The following is a 24,163-nucleotide window of genomic DNA, read 5'->3' on the forward strand; positions in this document are numbered from 1 at the left end:
TTTTCAGTTCTCCTGAGTGTATATATATATATATATATATATATATATATATATATATACCTTGTAGCAGGATTATTGGATCGTATGACAGTTCTATACTTGGTTTCCTGAGGAACCACCAAGCAGTCTTCCACAGCATTTATACCATTTTACTTTCCCACTAGCAGTGAATAAGTGTTCCTTTTTCTCCATATCCTCTCCAATACTAGTAGTATACAGTTTGTTTAATAATGGCCATTCTAGTAGGTGTGAAATCATCTCATTGTGTTTTAATTTCCATTTCCCTAATAGCTAGTGATGTTGAGCATCTTTTCATGTGCTTTTAAGCCATTTTTGTTTCTTCTTTGGAAAAGATGTCTGTTAAAGTCTTTTGCCTTGTCTTTTTATTGTTGAGTTGTAGGATCTCTCTTTATATTTTGGATATTAAACCATTATTGGATAAGTGGTTTCCAAATATTTTCGCCTGTTGAATAGGCTGCTTTTCATGTTTTGCCGGAGTCCTTCGAAACACAAAAGTTTTCAGTTTTGAGGCATTCCCATTTATCTGTTTTTTACTTTTCTTGCTTGTGATTCGTGTGTAAAGTCTAAGAAACCACCTCCTACCACAAGATGAAGAAGATGCTTCCCTGTGTTTTCTTCTAGGAGCTTTATGTTCCTGGCTCTTATATTTAGGTCTTTGATCCATTTTGAGTTCATTTCCAAATAAGGTGTCAGATAGAGGTCCTCTTTTTATTCTTTTGGATACAGATATCCAGTTCTCCAAGCACCATATGGTGAAGAGACTGTTCTGTCCCAGTTGAGTGTACGTGGCAGCCTTGTCAAAATTCAGTTGACCATAAATGTGTGGGTCTATTTCTGAACTCTCAGTTCAATTCTGTTGATCAATATGTCTGTCTTTATGCCAGTTCCATGCTGTTTTGACCACTATAGCTTTGACAGATGGTTTAAAGTGAGGACATACGAGTCCTCCAACTTCATTCTTTTTCAAAATGTTTTTTGGCTATTTGGGGCTCCTTACCCCTCCAGATAAATTTGATGATTGGCTTTTCCATTTCTTCAAAGTAGGCAGTTGGAGTTTTAATCAGGATTGCATTGAATTTGTAAATCAATTTAGATAGAATTGACATCTTAATGATATTTAGTCTTCCAATCCATGAACACAGAATATCCTTCCAATTATTTAGGTCCTTGATTTCTTCTAGAAATGTTTTGTAATTTTCTGAATATAGGTCCTTTACATCCTTCCTAGATATATATATATATTTGTATGCTGTATGACAGAGGCCATATTTCATTCTTTTTCCATATGAGTATCCATTTATTGCAACACCAGTTGTTGAACTTTTGGTTGTTTTTTTGTTTGTTTTTTTGTTTGTTTGTGAAGTGCATGGGCCAGGAATCAAACCTGGGTCTCCCACATGGCAGGCAAGAATTTTATACTGAACTACCCTTGTACCCCCTATTCCTAGATATTTGATTCTTTTCGTTGCTATTGTAAATGAATTTTTTTCTTGATTTCCTCTTCAGGTTGCTCATTACTAGTGTATATAAAAAAAAAACACCCTACATATTTTTGTGTTTGCTCTTGTATCCATAGCAGCTTTGCTGAACTTGCTTATTAGCTCTAGTGTCTTTGCCATTGATATTCCAGAACTTTCTAAATACAGGATCATGTCATCTGCAAACAGTGAAAGTTTTATTTTGTTCTTTCCAATTTAGATGCCTTTTCTTTTCTTGCCTAATTGCTCTAGCTAGAACTTCTAGCACAATGTTGAATGCCAGTGGTGACAGTGGATGTCCTTATCTTGGTCTGATCTTAGAGGGAAAGCTTTCAGTCTTTCACCATTGCTGTGGGTTTTAATGTATGCTCTTTCTTATGCTGAGGAAGTTTCCTTCTATTCTTATATTTGAAGTGTTTTATCAAGAAAGGATACTGGATTTTGTCAAATGCCTTTTCTGTGTCAATTGATTTTCTTATGTCGAGCCACCTTTGCATACCTGGATTAAAACCCACTTGATCATGGTAAATAATTCTTTTAATATACTGTTGGATTTGATTTGCAAGTATTCTGTTGAGGATTTTTGCATCCATGTTTATTAGAGAGATTATCCTGTAATTTTCTTTTCCTGTGATTTCTTTATTTGGCTTTGGTATTAGGGTAATGTTGGCCTCATAGAATGAGTTAAGTAGTGTTCCCTCCTCTTCAATTTTTTGGGACTTTTTGAGCAGGGTTGGTATTAATTCTTCTTGAAATGATTGGTAGAATTCACCTGTGAAGTCATCTGGTCCTGGGCCTTTCTTTGTTGGTAGATTTTTGATGATTAATTCAACCTCTTTACTTTTGATTGTTTTGCTGATCTTCTATTTCTTCTGTTTGTATATTTCTAGGAAATTGTCCATTTCATCTAAATTGTCTAGTTTGTTGGCATACAGTTGTTCATAGTATCCTCTTATCTTTTTTTTTTTTATTTCTAGTCAGTAGTAATGTTCCTCCCTCTCATTTCTGAATTATTTATTTGTATCATCTTTTTTTTCTTTTGTCAGTCTAGCTAAAGCGGTCTGTCTTCTTGATCTTCTCAAATAAACAACTTTGGGTTTTATTTATTCTCTCTATTATTTTCTTGGTTTCATTTATTTCTGTACTAATATTTATTTCTTTCCTTCTACTCATTTTAGGATAATCTGTTCTTTTTTTAGCTCCTCCAAATGTGCACTTAGATCTTTGATTTTAGCTCTCCTGTTTTTAAGAAGGCATTTAGGTCTATAAATTTCATTCCCATCAGTAACTTCTCTGCAGCCCATAAATTTTAATATGTGTTGTCTTTTCGTTTTCATTCATCTTGGGATATTTACTGGTTGCTCTTACAGTTTCTTCTTTGACCCACTGATTATTTAAGAGCGTGTTGTTTAACCTCCATGTATTTTTGAATTTTTCCAATTCTCCACCTACTGTCCAGCTTCATTCCATTATGATCAGAGAAAATGCTTTGTATAATTTTAATCTTTTACATTTATTGAGACTTGTTTTATAGCCCAACATGTGATCTATCCTTGAGAATGATCCATGAACACTTGAGAAGAATGTATGTCTTGCTGTTTGGGGGTGCAGTGTTTTGTACATTTCTACTGGAGCTAGTTCATTTATCATATTATTCAAGTCTCTTTTCCTTATTGATCCTCTATTGATGAAAGTGGTGTATTGAAGTCTCCACTTATTATTATAGAGGCACCCATCATTCCCTTCAGTTTTGGTAGTGTTTGCCTCATGTATTTTGGGGTACCCTGGTCAGGTGCATAAGTATTTATGATTGCTATTTCTTCTTGGTAAATTGCCCCTTTTATTTATATATAATGTCCTTCTTTGTGTCCTATAACATTTTTGCATTTAAAGTATTTTGTCGAGTATAAGTAATAGCTACCCCAGCTCTTTTTTGGTTACTGTTTGCATAATAAACTTCTTCCAGCCTTTCATTTTCAACCTATTTGTATCCTTGGGACTAAGGTTGAGTCTCTTGTAGACAGTATAAAGATGGATCAGACATTTTTTATCCTTTCTGCCAGGCTGTCTTTTGATTGGGGAGTTTAATCCATTCAGTGTTACCACTGTAAAGACATAGTACTTCCTTCAACCATTTTATTCTTTGGCTTTTATAGGTCATATCCTATTTTTGTCTCTCTCTCTCTCTCTCTTTTTTTTTTTTTTTTTTTACCTTTTTTAGGTACTCTTACTGATACTCTTCATTTCTATACTCTCCTCCAAGCCTCTCTGTCCTGTCTTTTCTTTTCAGTCTGCTGAATTCCCCTTAGTATCTCCTATAGGACAGGTCTCTTGTTAATGAGCTCTCTCAGCTTCCACTTACCTGTGAATATTTTAAATTCTCCCTCAGTTTTGAAGGGCAGTCCTGCCAGATAAAGTATTCCTGCATGGCATTTTCTCTTTTAATATCTTAAATATATTATACCACTGCCTTCTCACTTCCATGGTTTCTAATGAAAAAGCATCTAGTTCTATTGAGCATCTCGTGCATGTGATGGATCACTTCTCTCTTGCTACTTTCAGAATTCTCTGTCTTTGGAAGTTGTCAGTCTGATTAGTATCATGTCTTGGAGTAGGTCTATTTGGATTTATTCTGCTTGTAGTATGCTGCACCTCTTGAATATGTTTATTTATGTCTTCCCTAAGAATTAGGTAGTTTTGGCCAACATTTCCTCAAATATTCTTTTTTCTCTTTCTTCTTCTTGTATACCCATGATACATATGTTTGAGTGCTTCATACTGTCATTCAATTCCCTGAGACCCTATTCAATTTTTTCCCATCTTTTCTCTGTTCTTTTGTCTGTTTGATTTCAGATGTCCTATCTTCTAGCTTACTAATCCTTTCTCCTGTCTGTTCAAGTCTTGTATGCCTCTAGCATACAGGTCTCATCTCTCTTGGTCTCATCTATCATGCCTTTCATTCCCCATAAGTTATGTTCTTCTTTGCATGCTTCCAAATTCTTCTTCATGGTCACCCAATTTTTTAATATCCTTTCTCACTTGAGCCATATTTTTCTTCATCTTCTAGAATTGATTTAGGAGATTTGTTTGAGCATCTTTAGTTAGTTCCAAACTCTATATCTCCTCTGACTTACTCATTTATTCCTTTGACTGGGCCATATTTTCCTTTTTAGTATAGTTTGTAAATTTTTACTGATATTTGGACATCTGATTTTCTCAATGAGCTGATTCTGAAAGTTGGTTTCTTTCTCTTGTCTAGGAAATTGTTAATTGATTTAGTTTGTATTAAGGCTCTTCATTGACACTTGGCTCATCAGTATTTCCCAGCGAGATCAGGACCAGGGACCCAACAGGGGCTGCAGACCAGTTCCAAAGGGCCCTGGAGAGAAGATCAGGAAATACACCAAAACACCTTTTTTTTGCAGCTCCCCAAGGCTGCTCTTTCCTGGCCTACCCAGCAGATGGTACTTTTTAACAACTGATTCCCTGCAGCCCTAAGAAGGCAGAGTCATTTTCAGTTTTCTGTTGGTTCCAGCTCTGATGCAGGTGGAAGCAATGACATGGCAGCACCTGTCTGAGGTGGACTAAAGCAGCAGGACCCAGCAATTTAGGCCAATAGCTGGATCATACTAGGCCATGTCCCCTCTGTTCTTGGGCAGGAGAACTTCCACAGTCCTCCCAGTCCACAGCAGTCGGCCAGGCATAGACCAGACCAACTCAAAGCTGTTTGCCTTGAGGGTGGGGAATGGGCACCAGGAGCTGCAGCCCCATGAGTTACTCATAATCCTTCACAGTTTCTCTTTCATCCACTCTTCCCCGGATGCTTTATAACACTCCCTCAGTCTCCAGAGCCCTAGAACAATGATTTTGAACATTTTTTTTCCTGTCCACTAGCTGTTTTGGGAAGAAGGGTAAGGCCTGCAATTCCCTACTCCACCGTCTTTTCATTTATTCTTAAAGAATATAGAATTTGAGGTCCAACACAGGTTTTGGAATATGACATTTTATAACTATTATTAATGGATAAAGGCCTATTTCATGGATATTGGTTCCTTGAACCTTAATAGCTAGTGTCACCTCACACTGTGGTCTAGAGATTTTTATTTTATGCCTCTCCCACCTTGGAAGGATGAAAGCACTAAGGTCCAAAATTACAGGCCTTTGTATTTTATGGGCATCTATTAAAAATCAGTGCCTGTTAGCCTGACGACATTATAACACATCCATCGTCTAGGGAGTCCTGAAGGAATTTCTGAAAAGCAGAAGATGGAATCTAAGATGGACTGACCCAGCCTTCTGAATCCCTGCCCCCTGAGTGATGTTCCACACAGACTGCTGTTTCATGTATCCAGTGGGTCTTTCTCACCCCATACCAGGCTGCTGGAGTAGGAGGTAGCAGAAGATTGAGAAGATTGGTGTGTGATTTCTGTGTTGCATAGGTGGACAGATGATTCTGGGGGAGGAAGCTGGGCAGAACAGTAAAGGGAAGAATAACTGTGGTGCCTCTAGAAAACTGTGTTTTCAGATGTAGAGGAAGGAAAGAAGCACAGAAATACAGTATTAGCTGAGTAGAAGTGACCTTAAGACCAAAACATCACTCCCACAAACAGAAAAAGGTACACATCACTCTGTTATATTATCTAAATTAAACTTTTGTAATCTATGAACAAATAATGTAAGGTAAGATGGACTATGTCTATTAAAAATATAACTAATTTTTGGTGCTATTTCTCAATGGGACAACTCTCTTCTGAGACACACAGAGGCCCAGTGTGCTAGGCCTGTCCCAGGTTGGGCTCTGGGTTCTGGGAGTTGGGGTGGAGCTGCGAGATGGGTAGGATTGGAACCCAAGGGAAGTGTGAAATCCTACATATGGAGCCAGACATTAGAAGCAAACACACAGGTCAAACACCAGAGTAGTATAGCAAACATATTGGCCAAAGATGATGCAACCAGATGGAACCAGGAGCTCTGAGACCCCAGTATGTGGCTTTGGAAGAGGAAGTGGAGTACTGAGAGACAGGCACACTCACCCCTTGTAGCCATAGTCCTTGGGGTTGTGGGGTAATAAAGACAGAGACCAGCCAATTTGCAGGATCTTAGATTTTACTGACATGGAGGCTTGTCTGCTTCGTGGGAGCAAAGTGTCATTCATAGGGTACATGTATTTCCTAACTCTGTCCACAGACAGACCTGGGAGTAGGGATACCTGGTGGTAGTCAGCACACCTGTTAGCTGGATACTGGTTTCTAAATGCCATGCTGTGCTAACCAGAGCTGATTCCACGCCTGGGCAGGAAAGTATAAGATAAGCCTAGAAGCTCTTTTTTGTGCCACAAAGAAGGGCCCAAAGAAGGATGGGGATACTTGAAAAGGACCTGAGAGCCATCTCGAAGGTGCTCCCGCTGACCCGACTTTTAGCATCAATAAGTATAGCATTAATGGACTATAACTGATTGAATATGAGCTCTCAAGTCCATACTAATATAAATAAGTAAGGAAAAGAGACCATTCTACCTTCAATAGAATGCCAATCAATAAATGTAGAAGAAAGAATGGAATTAAAACTCATCCTTTGACAACCATCCTGGTTATAATTCAGGTAAGACATTTTAAAGCATGCTAAAATGAGTGGGTGAAGGTTTGATGCGGACAGGATATTTACAGAGCCTCAGAGTCTCTCTCCACAAAATACTTATTAAATACAAACAGGGGGTGAGCAGCGTGTTAAAGAATCACTCCCCAGTGGAGAAACCCTGGAGACAAAAGTATTCTGGGTTAAGTGAGGACCTGTTCCAGACTGAAGAAGTCTCAAGCAACATGATGAGCAAATCAACACGTGACCCTGGATCCCTTCCCTTTGCTTTGTGAGGATGGTTGCTGAAATTGGAATGGAGCCTGGGGTAGTGCACCAGTGTGAATTCCCCGATTTTGATGGTTATGCAGTTATGTAGGATAGCATCTCACAGGTAGGAAATACACAAAGTATACAGGAATAATAGGACATTCCGTCTGCCATGTACTATCACGTGGTCCAGGGGTGGGGAGGGATTTTTTGATATTTTCTGCTTTTTGTTCTTATAACAAATTAGAAGCCTGTGGGTGATCTTCGTGGCCACTGAGGTCATAGAGGGTGACGGTCAAGGTCAGCTGGCGTTGCAGAGGAGGGAGGAAGGTGAGCATGCACGGGCGGCTTTGGTTGTCTTTAGCAGAAAAGCAAGTTCCGATAGGAGGACAAGGGACTCCCTTCATCCAGGGCATGGGTAAGTGAGTAATAAAATAAAGACAACCCTCCCCATACACACATACACAAAGAAAGAAAGAAAGATATAAATCAAAACTAATGGAAATATAAGGAAAAATAGATAAGACCCAATCATAGATAAAGACTTAAATCAACAGATAAAACACGCCAATAAAATATGGGGGATTTTAATACTAAAAATCAGCAAGATTTATTCTGTGACTGCAGGTAGAATCTGTCACCAACAGATCTGCAGTATTCATTCACAGAAATGTCCCCTCCATCAGGCCACAGGCTACCTTCTCTACCAAGTGAAATGAACAACGAAAGGTAACAGAACAAGGAATATTACCTGCTTGGACATTTTTAAAACCCTGTGAATTAGCTGTGGAGAAATAAAACAGAAAGTTAAATGTTGTGAAATAAACAACGAGAAAACTACACAGAACATAGAACCGTACATCTCCTGTGGGATATAATTAAAATAGTTCCTAAAGGATAGTAATAAGAAAATAGGAGTGTCTTAAAAAGGGAGGATGAGGGAGATTGGAAATAGAGTTTTAGAATAAAGGAGCATCAGACTTCAAAACTCAGGGCAAAGCTTCCCCAGGAGGGCCTGAGTGGGCAGCCAGGAGGAGAGTTTTGCAAAAGGATGGGTTAAGACTGATAGAAGTGAATGTGGAGGTGAATGCAGCGGCCTCCAGAGGTGTCAAAGAGCCTGCATGCGGAGACCTCAGTACTGTCCTTTGCTGGACACCCTATGCCATCTGGAGAAAGGATAGCTCTTCTGTGTTTTCCTGCCCATGAACATTAGCACTCTCAGGGCACTATGTGTAGATGCATCGGCCATGCCAAGGCCAGGATGGGATTGCCAGGGTTTGGGATTACAAGGGCTCATTTTGGAAGGGGACGTTGGCTTAAGTTCATACTGAGGAACATTTCATTTAATCCTGGTTCTCCGAGATTTGTTTCTCCTAATGCCAGTTAAAATCCCATTGGCTCAAAGTACGGGTCCAGAGGTGAAGATTTAAGGATTAGCCTTTTGTCTCCAGATATGGGGCCGATCTTCACAGATTTTTTTGTGATGGCCAAAGCACGTGCAAAGCTAGAAAAGTGTGAAGTCGAACATACAGGATCATTTGTGTTTCATATGAATTTAATCCGCTGAAGGTCTGGACGCCTCGCACATCTTCGATGCTGTGGTTTATAGCGATAAGTGTGCTTCCAGCTGCAGAGGAACCAAGTTCTGGTGGGAGAACTGTGACTGAACAAGTAATTATAATGCAGCCTGGGAAACTGTTCAACAGGGGCTGATCTAGGCCTGAGGAGTTAGGAAGGAACCTCCAACTTCATAAGGGGTGGAGAAGGAAACCTTCAAGACTGCAGGAGCAACTCATGTGTTTCTTCAAAGAAAGGCACTGAGGTGGGTAGCCAGGAGTTGGGTGGAGCCTAGCGGAGCTGCTGGGGTGGAAGATGGGGCCAAGCAGACCCTGTGCCAGCCTGCATTTGAGGCCTGTGAGCCAGGAACTGTGCAAAATAGCGCAAAAAAAACTTCCTGACCAGAAGTTTACTTGTTTTTTGGAGCTTCTCATGTGTCGTTTAATGAACAGTCAACAGTTTTTATAAGTGTTAGAAACTTCCTAATGCTGTATTGAGGCTTTTTTCCTGCCTGGTATCTTATAAATCAGAAGAATAAGCAGGTAGAATGGACACCTGTACAAGTTATTTTACTGCGAGGCAATGCATATGTGTCTGGAATAAGTTTGTTTTTTTTAACTTTTTTATTTTGAAAAAGATCTGCAGAAAAGTGGGAAGAATGGTAGAAAATCACCGATTTTAGGATTTGACTACCTCGGCAGGCATCCTGCCGCGTCATTGCTGAGTACTTCCAGCATGTGCCTCCTGAGAACAAGGACGTTCTCCAACATAATCACAGCACTATTGTCACAAGAAATTCACCATTAATTAAATAGTATCACCTAATATACAGCTCATACTCAAAAATGGTTCATTGCTGTTTCACCTCAGGCCTGGAACCCATCATGGTCTGTGCACTGGTATTTGGTTACTGTCTCCTTAGCCTCTGTTTTATTTGGCATGGGCAGGTTCCAAGAATTGAACCCCGGTCTCCAGCTCTTCAGGCAAGAATTCTTGCCACTGAGTCGTTGTCGCCCCAGCCCTATCTCCTTAGCCTCTAACAATCTAGAATGGATTCTTGCTTTTTTTGTCCTTTTTGTGACACTGACAGTTTTGGGGACTTCAGTTCTATATGTCTCATTTGCTTACAGTTAAGATTCAAGATGGATATTTCACCAAGAATCCCCCATAAGTGATATGCTGTTCCCACTGAGTCATCAGGAGCCACATGGCATCCCTTTGCTCCTTGATTGGGGGCGCTGAGTTTGATCCTCGGCCAAGCGATTTCTGCCAAAACTCTCCATTGTAAAGATAATTTTCCTCTTCGTTTAGTGAGCCATCCATAAGGTGATATCTTGAGTCATCTGCCAACCCTCCCCCTAATGATTAGTGTCTGTTGATGGTCTTTGCCCAGTTCAGTCACTACACTAGAGAGTACAAAATGGTGATTTTTAAGCAATTTAATCAATTGCTTTTCATTTATGGTCATTCTTTAGTTAAAAAAAGAAAAATCGGGCAGGCCATGATTTTTAAAAAAAGAAAAACTCGGCTCAGTGTCAGAGTTCTTGTCTGCCATGCCAGAGACCTGGGTTTGATTCCTGGTGCCTGCCCATGCAAAAAAAAAAAAAGAAAAGAAAAGAAAAATCCCCTTCCTCATTTTCCTCCTTTTTCCCCCTTCTCAATGTGTGTTTTTTTTTTTCCTGTGAGTATCACTATAGATTCATGGATTTTTCTTTTTATTTGGTCTTATAAACTTTGTCATCTTTCTTTCTAACGTTCAAATGTTGCCAAGTTAGGCCAGTGGAGCTTATACAGGCCAGCTCCCGAGTGAAGTGTCCCCAGCATTCTTTGAACACTCACTCTCTTATTTGTTCCAGGCTCACCTTGTTATTTCCCCTGTCCCAGAGGATTTCCTTTCCCCAAAGATTTCTGGTCCTTTTTAAAAGGAAATAGTATTGAGAAACCAAGATCTGGGAGGTAAGTGTGCTCATTGTTACTGGAATATCATTATTTCTACACCATTGAGTGAGCAAAGCTTAGATTATTTATGATTTTAAACTATGAGTATATTCTGATGGTTCCAATTTGAATTCAACACAACTTTCTTTCTCTTCATCCCTTATTCTCATATTTTTATCTCCCTTCTTCCATAGCAAGAAACTTGCTTCCTGAAACATCAGTATAATCGTGTCTTAGTTTTGGCATATAGTATATACAGAAGTTTCAGAATTACTACTGCACTAGCACTATTGCCAACAACAAACCATTGACGTTTTATTATTAGTAATTATGTATTATTTACAATGATTATCATTTTATTTATTATTATTATCTGAAGACTATATCCTACTAAGAGTGTACAGAGTGCTTGTGTTCAGAAGTTACTCGAATGTGGTTGTATCATCAAGTTGAGTTTTGGTTCAGTTGTTTCTCTTTGAGTTTAATTTTAGGGTTTGATTTTGTTCATCTTTTTTTTATTTTCTGAATATGTAAAATAGTTATGTGGCTCAAACATCCGCACTCTGTAAAAGACATGGGCAGAGATGTGCCCAGCTCTCACTCCCCGCCTCACCCCCAGCTCTGTCTTATCCACCCTCTTATTGGTGATCAGTTGGTTGATCTTTTCTATGTTTATTTTGCAAAAATAAGGAAATAGCTTTATTCCCCTTCTTTTTTTCACTTAAATAACCTGGCAGTCATCCTACAGCGATTCTTTTTTAGCACCACACACTCTTCATTGTGTGGCCGGGCGCAGTTTAGTTGGTTAGTTTCCTATGGAGGGTCATTTAGACATCCCCGCCCACCCCGACCCCAGGATGTTGCTGTTGCAAATAATGGTGAAATGAATTGCGTTGTCATATTGTGAGGCTCTTTATATAGCTAATCAGGCACAGCAAGGACAAGGACAAATGACACCAAAGATGTGTGAAAGAAAAGTTTCATTACAGAGAGGCCCAGTGGGCCTCCCAGGGTCACGGGGAAACACGGCAGGTGCGTGGGATTCAGCCAAGCAGGTGGGGAGCGAAGGTTACATTGGACCCCGGGACCACCTGGGATTCTTTGTGGTGTTAGGAGGTGGAGCTGTAGCAGTTGGTCAAGCAAAAGTTGGGGAGTGGGAAGTCTGTATTTGTATTTGACTTATGTGGCAGGTGAGAGAGGGGAAGCTGTTTGTCCTGTGTAAGGCGGTGTCAGGGTGGTCACTGAGAGACCTAGCAATAGGGTTTCAGATGCTGAGACACCAGGACAGGGCAGAGGTCCCCTGTGTCCCCACTGACCTCAGGCAGGCCAAGGCAGTGTGGCAGTGTGAAAGTCCCTGTTTCATTTCAGTTCATTGCTCTTGTGAATATATTATTTTTGTTGTTATGTAAGTGTATTTCCAGGGTGAGTACTTAGAAGTGGAATTGCTGGGTCAGGAGGTAAAGTCACATGCAGCTTTATTAGATAATGCCAGTTTCCCCTCCCCAGGAGAGCTACTATCTTGTACTCCCATCGACGCTGTTTGAGAGCGACGGTGTTTGGGGAAGTTTGTTAGGACCATTTTCAGGCAGGGTAAGGAATTGTCAGTGGGTGACATCAGAGTCACCCTGGGAGCTCTTTGAAAATATTTACACTGGGACCCACTTTGAAAGCTTGATTTACGTGGTCTTCAGTGGGACATTACAAAGCATGGATTCAAATAATCTTGTAGAAGTAATTCAACAATTAAGTTTAGTTTCTTTTAACTTACCATTCTTAGGAGAGGTCAATAAAAGTGTAATATTAATGCAAGAATGTTATGCTCATGATTTTCGAATTGCCTACAAATACAAATATGCTATGTAGCTTTAAATTTTTTTAAATGACCTGATTTCTGTGAGTTTTCATTGATTTTACCAACAGTTACTTACCAAGAGCCAGTTATTGCCTGGGTCCTGAGGACCTAGTAAAAAGCCCACCAGCTCCCTGGTCTTCGCAACCCTCGAAGAATTTGCTCCCTCATCTCTCCTTTTCCTGTAGGTTAAATGTATTAAGTCCATCAATATCTTGAGAGCATTAGAGAATTATTTTCTGAACTAGACTGGCTTTCTCAATAAACCAATTTAATCTGATTCCAGTGACCTACATTAGCTAGTGGTTTGTGAGAAATCTATTTTCATTTAGATCTGTATCTGTTGTTTTTACTCATGATTGCTGCATCTCTATGAAGAGTTATCAGTATAGAAATATCACTGTGTTCTCTTTTGGTAACCCAGTCTATGAATTTTAATGGAATCATAGAATCAGGATGGAACAAAGCAGGCTGATACCATGTAACTGACACAGTAACTTGAAATATTCTTTACTATTTCTTCTGCAAAGTTAAAATTTTGATATGAAGCGGATAATAGAGTTACTATGTTATTATAGGTACTTATAAGAGAGCCTGCTGTCAGAAATCACAGTAACATCTCCTCTGAGATGGAGGGAGTGATGCACGGAGTGGTAAAATATTTTATCATCAAATTAATATTTGGTGATTGAGAAACATATTTTGCGTCTAACAAGACCTAATGCAGGTACATTCTAGGGTGGTTTTTAAACTTCTATCGATTTGATTTGCTGGTCTGAACAACCCCATTTTAGTTTATTTTCTGCTTGCAAAATGCATGCTTGTTAAGTCAGGCTGTATTTAAAATTTAGAGGTAGAATTTGGATAATTTCAAAGATAGTAGCTTACTGTTTTTAGGTGTACTTTTTGGCTATTCTGAGAAAGGAGATTTTTTTTTTCCAAAGGAAATTAAAGCCGAAGCTCTAATTATTGATATATTAAGCAGGCTTAATTCAATAAGGTTAGTTCATGGATATTTGGGGAATATTTTTGCCTTTCTGAGATAGAAGAGTTTTCACCAAATAAATCATATGTTATTTTACTTAACTAAAACTACTAGCTTAGGACACCTATTCTGTACTGAAAAGGTATTTTTGCTTTAAGTAGTTTTAGTTAAGAACTATGTATATAAATGTGCACTTAAAACAAAAATTGAATATTCACATTGTGAATGACAATACAGACTTTTCCCACGTGTTCAAATCCCAAATGCTTTAGAATGAATTCTCAACAGGAGAAATGTGCTGGTAGAAATGGTGCTCAAATGGATTAATTCAGATGTTCAAGGGACTCTCACTAGTTTACAAATATGACTTGAATATTTTATTTCCCCTAAGGTTGAATACACTTAATGTTATGAAGGATAATTGCAATACCATAACAAAACTAGTTTAAGAGCTAGGAATTGTCTGCTTCTCAGTTTTAAAAAAATGAGTTGGCTGCTATGTATAAATATATCTACAGATTGTGACACACACACATATATAAACACATATAAACTATGTTTAGAATATGAATTTATGTTTTTAAAAGCTGTTAATATTTTGGCAGTAAATAGCTTCTTATTTGACAAGACATTTAAGCTTTAACATTTAACAAGAAAATTTGTTATGAAAGTCGTTTACACATAAAACTTTTGAATTAATAAAATGAAATATTGGTTTTTATTAACTTATAAATTTTATTTTGACAGTGAGAGTAGGGGTGAACATTGTGTCCTAAGCATCTTTTTTTCTTACAGCTTAAGTACTTTGTGTGCTTTCTTGAATATAAATTTTTGAATAATCCATAACCTCACATTTCAATTTTTCTTATTCCTTAGAAAACTATGTTATTATTATCAAGAGAGTAGGACATGCATTTTCATTCAGGTGTGACATTGAATGAGTGCCCATTCTGTGGCATCGACTATTCTAGGCAAGCTTCATCCATCTGCAAAGATGTGTCCATCTAAATAGGAGGAAGGAGTGCAAACCAAATAAACAACAAAGGAAAAGATGATGCAAGATAGCATTTACCACGTTGACTCTCTAATCAAAGCCCAGTGTTTAAAGAGAAAGGAATTTACAAGACAAGACATAGCTGTTGACCTAGAGACCAGTTGGTCTAGCTAACCCTGTGATGATGTCATGGCACCACAGAAATTCATCCATGCATTTTACTGTAACTTTGCAGAGACACGTGCCAAGAGATGGGTTGAGATGAATTTGCACACCATTAAGGTTTAATGTCTATAAACTTAAAAACGTGTGAGTCATAGTTCCACCACCATTTTTTCTAAAAGGCCTAGTCATCAAAATAACTACTTTTTGTTGTCTAGTGATCCTCTTGGTGGAATATATCTTCATATAAATAAAACTAAGTGGCAAAACTAGTTTCCTAATAGTTGTCTAAATTTAGAAGTTATAGAAGTCAGGACTTTGGTAGTCAGAAACTTCGAGATTCAGAGAGTGTTGGCCACCTCATAACCTTCCAGACTCCTGCTCGTCGCTACATTTCATCAACAGAACGTTGCAATTCAGAAATGGTATCTCTGTCCCGTTGTGGAACCAGAAACCTGGGAGTCTGTCCTACATTGCCCTCTTCCTCCCTTGCCTTGCCCACTTCCCCCCACTGCTCCAGGCCTCTTGGTTTGCTCTTCGTCTTCCCCCTTCCTTCCATCCCCATGGCCTTGACTCAGGCCCTACCTATCCCCCTACCTCAAGGCCAGTTCACCTGGAATCCTGATCCATCCACTTCCCAGCCTGATGCTAGATGAGCGTTCAGAGCAATGCAGTTCGGATTGTTGCTCTCCCCTCTGCCATGTCTCACAAGCCATTCCTTGGATTCCCACCTCTTCCGCAAAGAACTTTTGTCTCTGCTTTTGAGGAAGCTTCTGCTTTTCTCAGCATCCTGGGCTTATGTTTAGGATTGGAAGAGGGGGGAGGGTCCTGCTTTGGCTAGGCTTCTTTCTTCCTCACCCCATCATCTCATGCCCCTTCCCTATCTCCTCCCTCTCTTGTCCACCCCTCCCCCCCCATTCCCCTTACCCCACACGCACTTTCTGAGACCTTTTCACCTTCCCATGATACAGTTTTGTTCTGTGCTCCTGCTGCCTTCTGGCCACGTTTCTCAGCCTGCAGAGAAAGCTGCTTGGGGTGGAGATTGTAATGTGGAAAAGGAGGAAGCTCCATTTTGGCATTGGGGCCAAGCTGTTCCTTCCAATCCTGAGCCGTGTGCTGAAGGCCGTAGTTCACACCTCTCACAGTTCTAGGTGAGCTTCTGCCTTGGGATCAGAATGCAGAGGGAAGGAGGATCATGCTTACATAGTTGGCTGGTTAGTGTTGCTGAAACCCTACCACCCTGCCTGGCAGACCCTTCCATTTCTCTTGCAATTGTGATATTACCAGTAAGACTAACATTTATAGGGTACTGACCACATGCCAGGTACGGTTCTTAGTGCTTAACACGTGTTAACATGTTTCATCTTAACAACCCTATGAGGCAGGTGCTGTATTCATCACCTTTTTATGGTAAAGTTTGAGTCATTTGCTAGGGGTCACTGGCCGAGTCTTTGCTCCTCCCTACTGCACTCTGCCACCTCCTCCCGGTCTCTGTGCCTTTGCACGTGCTGTATCCTCTGTTTGGCAAACTCATTGTCCATGGAGTTAGACGTTCACGGACCCACCCAGCACTGCTTGCTCCAGTTCTACCCAGTGCTCACCCATCAAACCCAGTTCAGCTTGTGTGCAGCCTGGCTGCCTGCATACCCACCCGCTTTGTCGGGGGGGGGGGGGGGAGCATTTTTCCTGTTAGTTCCCCCAAACCTAGTACTCAATTTGCCAGGTACTCACTATATATTTGAATGAATGCATTAATAGTATTTGTTTTTCTAGGGTTTTCTCTGGGAATATGAATGTGAAGTTGAAGGAAGACTATTTCCAAAAACACAATGCTAGTTTGTTTTAAAAGTACATTCAAGTACACAAGTACACAAGAAATTCAAAGAAATTTGTAATTGGAAAGTAGAGCAGTGGGTACAGGGGTTGATTGACTGGATGAGGCACAAGAGGACTTTCCCGGGTGATGGAAATGCCTTGTCTGGGTAGTAGTCACATGGATACATACATTTGTCAAATCTTATCAAACTGTACACTAAAAATACCTGCATTTTGTTGGAGGTGAGTTTGAGCCCAATAAAATTGACTTTAAAATAAATGTAATAAAGCAAGAGGGTAAGTGTTTTGGATTTATTGTTAGGCTAGGAGAGGTGGATTAATGATTGATGACATTTGGTAGCACCATTGTACAACCAAATGTTTTGCGGTTTGTACTTTTTTCTTTCGTTCTTACCTAGCCTTAATGGAAAATCAACCCTCATTGAGTTACTGCAGCTGGGAGTAAGAAAAAGCAGAAGTAATGAGCAGACTGACAGCTGACTGACTCCCTGTGGTGCTTAATTTTGGTACCAATGCCTTTAGGAATTCTTTGCAACTTCAGTTTGCAGCTTAACTGGTGCAATGAATCATCGGCATTGGGATGAGGTCGGGAGATTGCAGCAATAAACACTCTCTGCTCAAAGAAAATAATCTTATTAATGGTTTTTGAATAGACTTATTTAAAGAGATCTCACTCAAACCCACCAGGTTTTTAATTTGCCACTGCTTTCAAATGTTTAATATAGACTTTTCCCTGGGCAACGTGGAGAAATTTTAAGAAATATATTTTTTTAATGTGTGAAAGTAGATGCGTCATAACAATTAAGTTTTTGCGCCCTCAGCCCCCCCCCCCCAAATTGAGCCAAGACTTTTCTTTTCCTGCATCTCCTTCCAGCCTTAGGATGCCTCAAATTAATGGCGCTCTCGTTGTCATAAATCATACAAGTTCTGCAGCACTTTGAAGTGAAAGAATGTTCAATGTGTTTGGGAGACTTATCCAATATCCCTTCTTGGTAAAGGTGAAGCCCCATAAGATGTGGCATATAGAAAGCTAAGATTAAATTTGCTGAATCTAGATGTGTTCACCTACTTCCAGATCTGCCTTAACTATGCAAGTGAACACAGGAGTGGTGTCCAAAGTACACTCACCAGGAGGTATTTATCATCATGTCTCTGTGAGGGTCCATCGAATAAGGAGTTGCCTTTAACTTGGAGCCACCCGTGGTGACGAGAGTTTAGAAACTTCCTCGTGTTATTCTCAGTCATGGTTTGGTACTTGCTGGTGGTTTGGCTGGAAGGCAAGTGATGGTCTTTGACGGTGTTCTTTGCTGAACTCTCCTCCTCCTGTTATCTGAAGACAGTTATTAAAGAGACTGCATCTGTAAAGCTAAATATTCACTTATTTTTCTTCTGCAAATATTTTGCCTTCTGTGACTTGACACAAGACTCAGCTAAGGTGACTATGATTGAGTTCCAAGCTGATGTGAGGATAGGTGTCTCCGGAGTGACTCAGGGCAGGGCTGATGGGAAATGATGTAGACCTAGGGTCAGCAAATGGTGCCCTGTTTTTGTAAATGCAGTTTCATTGAAACATAGCCTGACCCGTTCCTTGACATCTTGTCTGTGTCTGCTTTCGCTTTGGCAGAACTGAATATTTGCAGAAGACAGTGTCTTGTCTGCAAAGCCCCAAATACTTACTCCTGTTCCTTTACAGAAGTTTGTGGGCCTGTAAGGTGGATGAATAGAGTGGGAAAATATTTTTAAAACAAAACAAACCAAATTGACTTAAGGTCACAATTTATTCTGGAGTTTGGTTGGGTAAGTAAAATATATTGATCAGGGAATAAAAATGGTCCATAGCATGGAAATGTAAATATATATATATAAGAAAGTTTTGTTTGGGGCCTTCTAAGCTCCTCTGTCGTCTCATGAAAAGTAGGGGCGATGGAGGTCTGTCACAGAGAGACCTTTGCTCTCGGGGCAGCTGGTGAGCTTTAGTAAACAGCTCCTGGCCCTGAGCCCTCTTTAGACAACCCCTTGAGATGCCACCATAATTTTTTTTTTTTTTTTTTACATGGGCAGGCACCAGGAATCAAAGCTGGGTTTCTGGCATGGCAGGTGAGAACTCTGCCTGCTGAGCCACCGTGGCCTGCCCCACCATAGTCTTTTGCCACTCTTAAGGCTTGTTTACTCAGAGCCTGCCCACCTGCCTGGAGTGATTCCAACATGGGTCAGCTATGATGCTTCATCAAAGGTAATTTCCATGTCCTTCCCACTGACTTGGTTATGCTCTCCAAGGGTCTCTGGAATGGAAAGAACAGTGGAGCAGCTTGTGGGTCCCTTGGGTTCCAATAGCTTTAACAGGTGATGACAGTTCCTTGTGTATGATCTGTCTAATCCCTATACATGCTTCATTAGGGAAGAGTCTCCTTTCACTCTTCTGTCTGCCCTTCTCTCTTGCCTAGATTCTGTCTGCAGTGATTGCACATTAGAACTTGAGGGCAGGGACTCAGTCTTGCTAGCCTTGGTATCCCCACTGCCTTGAAGGAGGCTTGGCACAGTGGCTTCCTAGTAAATCTTTGTAGACTTTTCACACAACACTGCATGCCTTAATAAAGGTCTGAAGGTTGATGAGACTTATTTTTATTTGTTTTTTGTGTCTTTGGCTTTACCTATGTGCTTGACTTGAGAGTTCCTTCAATTTGATGCAGAATTTTAGCAGTTGGGATAATTGATCATTTTCCTTTTGCTCTGCCAGTCTTTCTGTCAGATGGCACCTTCTGTCACCCCCACCCTGCTGAGAACCTGGAGACCCCCTGACAGTCTCTCATCCCTCTTCCCTGCTTCTATGACGGTCAGCATCTTTTCTTTGCCATTACTGGGTGATCAGCAAGTGGAGATGAGTAGTGTGACTGATTGCTGTCAGAGTGCACTTGGGTGTGCTGTGTGAGCAAGACAGCCATGCAGGCTTCTCTTCAAGAGAGTGTTGGGACCACCCTCACCCAGTAATAGATTTGGGTAATAGTCTGTTCTAGTTTGCTAGCTTCCAGAATGCAACACACCAGAGATGCATTGGCTTTTCATAAAAGAGGATTTATTTCATTAGTTCTTCAGAGGAAAGGCAGCTAACTTTCAACTGAGGTTCTTACTTACGTGGGAAGACACAGGATAGTCTCTGCTGGCCTTCTCTCCAGGCCTCTGGGTGCCAACAACTTTCCCTGGGGTGATTTCTTTCTGCATCTCCAAAGGCCTGGGCTGAGCTGTGAGTGCGGAGACGAGGTATGCTGAGCTGCTTGGGCTGTGCTATGTTGAGCTCTCTCATTTAAACACCAGTCAATTAAATCAAACATCATTCATTGCAGCAGGCACGCCTCCTAGCTGACTGCAGATGTAATCAGCAACAGATGAGGTTCACGTACCATTGGCTCATGTCCACAGCAATAGATCTAGGTACCTTCACCTGACCAAGTTGATGACTGAATCTAACTACCACATAGGGATATCTTATTTGAGCTGAGAAGGATAGTAATTTAGACATAAGATAATGTTCCTTTTGATTGTTGCTAAAAATTGAAGTTGTGGCTTTATGTGTCAGGGGGTTAGTTCTAACCTGTTTTAGTCATTAAATCAAAGACATAAAAGGAAGAAATTTCTAATCTAAGTTGCCTCTCATTTGATTTAGATGCCCACCCTTGTGTAAATGTTCATGTGTGTGAACTCATTAACAAATAATTTTTATAAATGATCTGTTGGATATGCTAAGCATAGATCATAGAATATTTTTACTAGAAGTTTCTTTAGGGGGCCATCTAATCCAGACTTCTCATTTTACAGGTGAGGAAACTGCCGCTAAGAAACTGCAAATCATTCAGAGGTGATTTGCTTAAGGGCAGAAATAGAGCTATAATCCTTATCTCCTGATTCCTACTAGCACTGATAGTCTGATAGGTATTAACACAAACAAACAAAAACCAGTGGTTATCACACATGGCAAATCAGCACTGAAGTTTGGGCTTTAATTCCTAACATTTTCCAGTATATTTGGTTTTAAATACATATCACTAAGCAGTGGATGCATCAAACTCATTCTTTTTCTGTCTTGGAGAGTAACACTGAGATTTGAATGAAATGGCTAAAGAGCAGTAAAATAAATACATCCCTGTGCCCTTGGGTCCGTTTCAGCTGCTTGGTTAGTTGTGTGTTTGCAGCAGCAGGATTGGCAGGGCCAGTCCTCTGATTGTGTATGGCAAGACCCTGGGGTGTCCTTGGCATTCTGGTTGCCTGCTGTTCTCTCCCTGCTCAATCACTGGTGCTGCTCCTGTGCCACCCTGCCAGCCTCTGTTGTCAAGGCCAGTCTGCATCCAGCACTGCCACCTTACCCCCATCCCTACACCCTTGGTCATCGAAGACTTTTAAATGAGTTTCCCTTCTCTGAATTCTTTGCATCATCAAATACAGTAAACCATGATACTCATTGGAGGAAATGGCCCAAGTATTAGAGCTTGGGCTGAAGGAATTCTCAACTGAGATTTGTCTAAGTCCTGGAATCACTGCCTTCTTTGTTAAAACAAAGACCACAGTTAACATCAATTGGGCTGTTAATGTATTCTGCAAATGTCCTGAAATGCCTCCTCTCGGCTACAAGTCAGTGGTCCATCTGTCACGAGCAAGGCCATTCCTGTCTTTGCTACTAATCAGAGCATTTGCCAAGATCCAGCATAACTAAGTGGTTTTGCCACCACCTGAAATACCAAATTAAATGGAATTGTAATTATTTTGTTTAATCCCATTTCAGATGTGTCTATTTTCTGAAGAATTCAGTAAGTGACCTATTTCAGAAAGACGTGCTATTTAAACAGAAAAATTAAAGTTTTTATTCAAAAACTCATGAATAAAACTGGAAGTTGGCTTTGTTGAAAAATGATTGCATGGCAGGTCCTGGGGCAGGGCCAACCAGAGGACACATGAATTTTTCCTCCCAAGACATTCAGAATGGCAGTCCTGTGCCCACCAGCGGTGCAATTTAAAAGCTTAAATTACAGCACCTAATTTAATTTCTGATATTTTTCTCAGTGACAACCATTAAATTTAAGGCCCTGGTATAGACCATCAAATGGAATAATTCAAGGTCAGCAGATATCATATCATATCATGCCACCATTCCACAGATAAATTCACAATTAATGCATCTGCTGGTGTAAGTCCAAACGTATGAGGATTCCTAATAGTACGTGCATAGTAAAACCATCTGGAGTATTTATATCATTGGCTTTTTTATCCTCAGGCTCATGCCTGGATTTCTAAAAGCAACTGAGATTATAAATTCAACATTGGAGACATTTGCTATTTTTCCACCTGCTAAGTTCATGGGAAACACTTTACCATCCCTGTTATAAAGATGCATAAAATTACATAGTTTTTAAAAAGGAGAAATTATTATTTTGTGTGACTGTATGGATGTCAGAGTTATCCCCAGAGCATCAAATATCCACTATCCTAAAACAACAGCAACACACACTCACATTAAAGACCTTCAATCATTGGCGTTTCCCATCAAATTACCCCTCCCCCCATATACACAAATCTTAATCCATTTTTTAAAATACTGATTTAAAACTAAGACATGTGCTAATGTCAAGTTTAGTGACTATTCAAGGCTTTTGGTACGAAATGCATTTTGTCAGTATATTGTACAAATTCTACTATTTATGAAACTAAGTACCATTTTATGAAGCTAATGTTTGAAAATAAGTTCTATCTTGTAACTCATAATTGCTTTGAGAGTGTCCTCCCTTAGCCACTGTTCCTTTTTGTGTGCTCTGTTTTCCTTTTTGAACTTGTCTTTACATTTTTTTCCAAATAAAGTGCAGTGGCATTTAAACATTGTTCCAATATATTTCAGTACACACTTGTTCTTCTGCATTCTACCAAAGTGCTTTCCATTTAAAGTGAATATTTTATTTGAGCATCACATCTTGATCTTGTAAGAAAAGTGACACCACACACAGGTTGCTAAAGCAAGATGTGTCCCCGTAAAAATACACTTGAAAGGAATTTTTAGTTTTCTTTTCGAACCTAGGAAGACATTGTTTCCTTTTCCTTGCTTCTATAGTGGACTCGGTCTTTCGAGTTGACAATGTATGGGGCAAAAGAATGATTCACCATTAGCATCAGTCCATAGGCTTATAATTTTCCTTCTCTTTATATAACTATTCCTTACTAATTATGCTCCAGAAAATTAACTGGAATGCAGTACAGCCTGGCTTAATATCAGTGTATAAGCCAGAGAGTCTGCTGTCAAAATGGCCTGAGTGGTTAAGCCTCGAACATGGGAACTGTGTTTCCTTTCTGCGTTTGTGCTCAGCCTGGTAACCGGGCCTGGGACCCACTTGGGCAGAGTTGAAAATTGAGTAGGATAATCTAATTTTAAGGGATTTTAACAAAAATTAATAGAACATTACTTGGAAAAAAACTCATGAATAAACCTGCAAGTTGGCTTGGTTGAAAAATGATGGCCTGGCAGGTCCCAGGGCAGGGCCAACAGGAGGACACATGAGTTTCTTTTCCCAAGACATTCAGAATGGCAGTCCTGTGCCCACCAGCGGTGTTTCAGGACAGATGACACCCAGCACTGACCCAGGTCGGGGGTAAGGAGAGAAGCTCGGTTCGCATCTTCTGGGCTCTGCCTCCATGACCTAGGTGCACGCTCACTTGATGCTCACCACAACTCCATCCCTCTTGGGCAGGTTCAGAGACCTCAGGTCCCCTGCTCACGTGTCCCTGCTGCTGGTGACAGAGCTAGGATTTGAATCCAAGATTCTTTAAGGCCAAAGACCCTCTTCTTCCCACGCTGCTAGGCTACCTTCCACCTTGTTCTATAGAAAGGAAGGTATATAAGTAAATTGTTGGGGTCATTATTTCAACATTGGTGTCAGGAAACATTTTTGTCCCCAACTCTATTTACAGTGAGGTGGGTGGTTCTGGATACCACTAGGGAAAGCCCTCTGCAGGAATCTGTGCTTTTTTGTACCCCTCTCCAATTGTGTTTTGCCACCATAGTACAAGGTGATCAATCCTCTCCTCCCCCCATACATACATTCAGATCTCCCTGTAGTCATAATATTATGATCTCTGTCCATGGGCTTTTTAGAGATGAAATTGAAAAGCAAAAAACCTAAAATACCATCTTAAAAATCTAACAATAAATATCTGGGAAACTAACAGTATAACAGTAAAGATAGGTAAGACTATTTGTGGAGATATACCAACAAACCCTGTCTTTTTTTTTAAGGAAAAAAAATGACATATTACCTAGGGTTTAGAATTAGAAGAATTCTACCCCAATTGCTAGCACTTTGGTGCCTACTGCTCCCATTCCACATTCCCCACTGCAGCAATCTGTACACTCCCTTTCTAAGCACCACATGCTGCTCCCACTTACACCTGTGGGTAGTGGCCCCCAAATTAGACATACAAACCAAATCACCTGGCTTCCCTCCTCTGCTGCCCATTTCTCCCCC

General features: G+C 40.2%; 1 protein-coding gene across 3 annotated transcripts in view; it reads left to right on the forward strand.

Annotated features, from left to right (window-relative positions):
• RNF152 (ring finger protein 152) overlaps positions 1-24,163 on the forward strand; it is a 78,168-nt gene that overhangs the window by 46,396 nt on the left and 7,609 nt on the right. The window contains exon 3 of one of the 3 annotated variants that reach the window (XM_077135321.1): positions 10,757-10,856. The exons of the other annotated variants lie outside the window; for them this stretch is intronic. The gene's annotated coding sequence lies outside the window, so the exon portion shown is untranslated. The remainder of the gene's footprint in view (positions 1-10,756; positions 10,857-24,163) is intronic. 3 annotated transcript variants of the gene reach the window in all.

Source organism: Tamandua tetradactyla, chromosome 18 (assembly GCF_023851605.1).
Source record: "Tamandua tetradactyla isolate mTamTet1 chromosome 18, mTamTet1.pri, whole genome shotgun sequence".
In the NCBI taxonomy this organism is placed as follows: domain Eukaryota; kingdom Metazoa; phylum Chordata; class Mammalia; order Pilosa; family Myrmecophagidae; genus Tamandua; species Tamandua tetradactyla.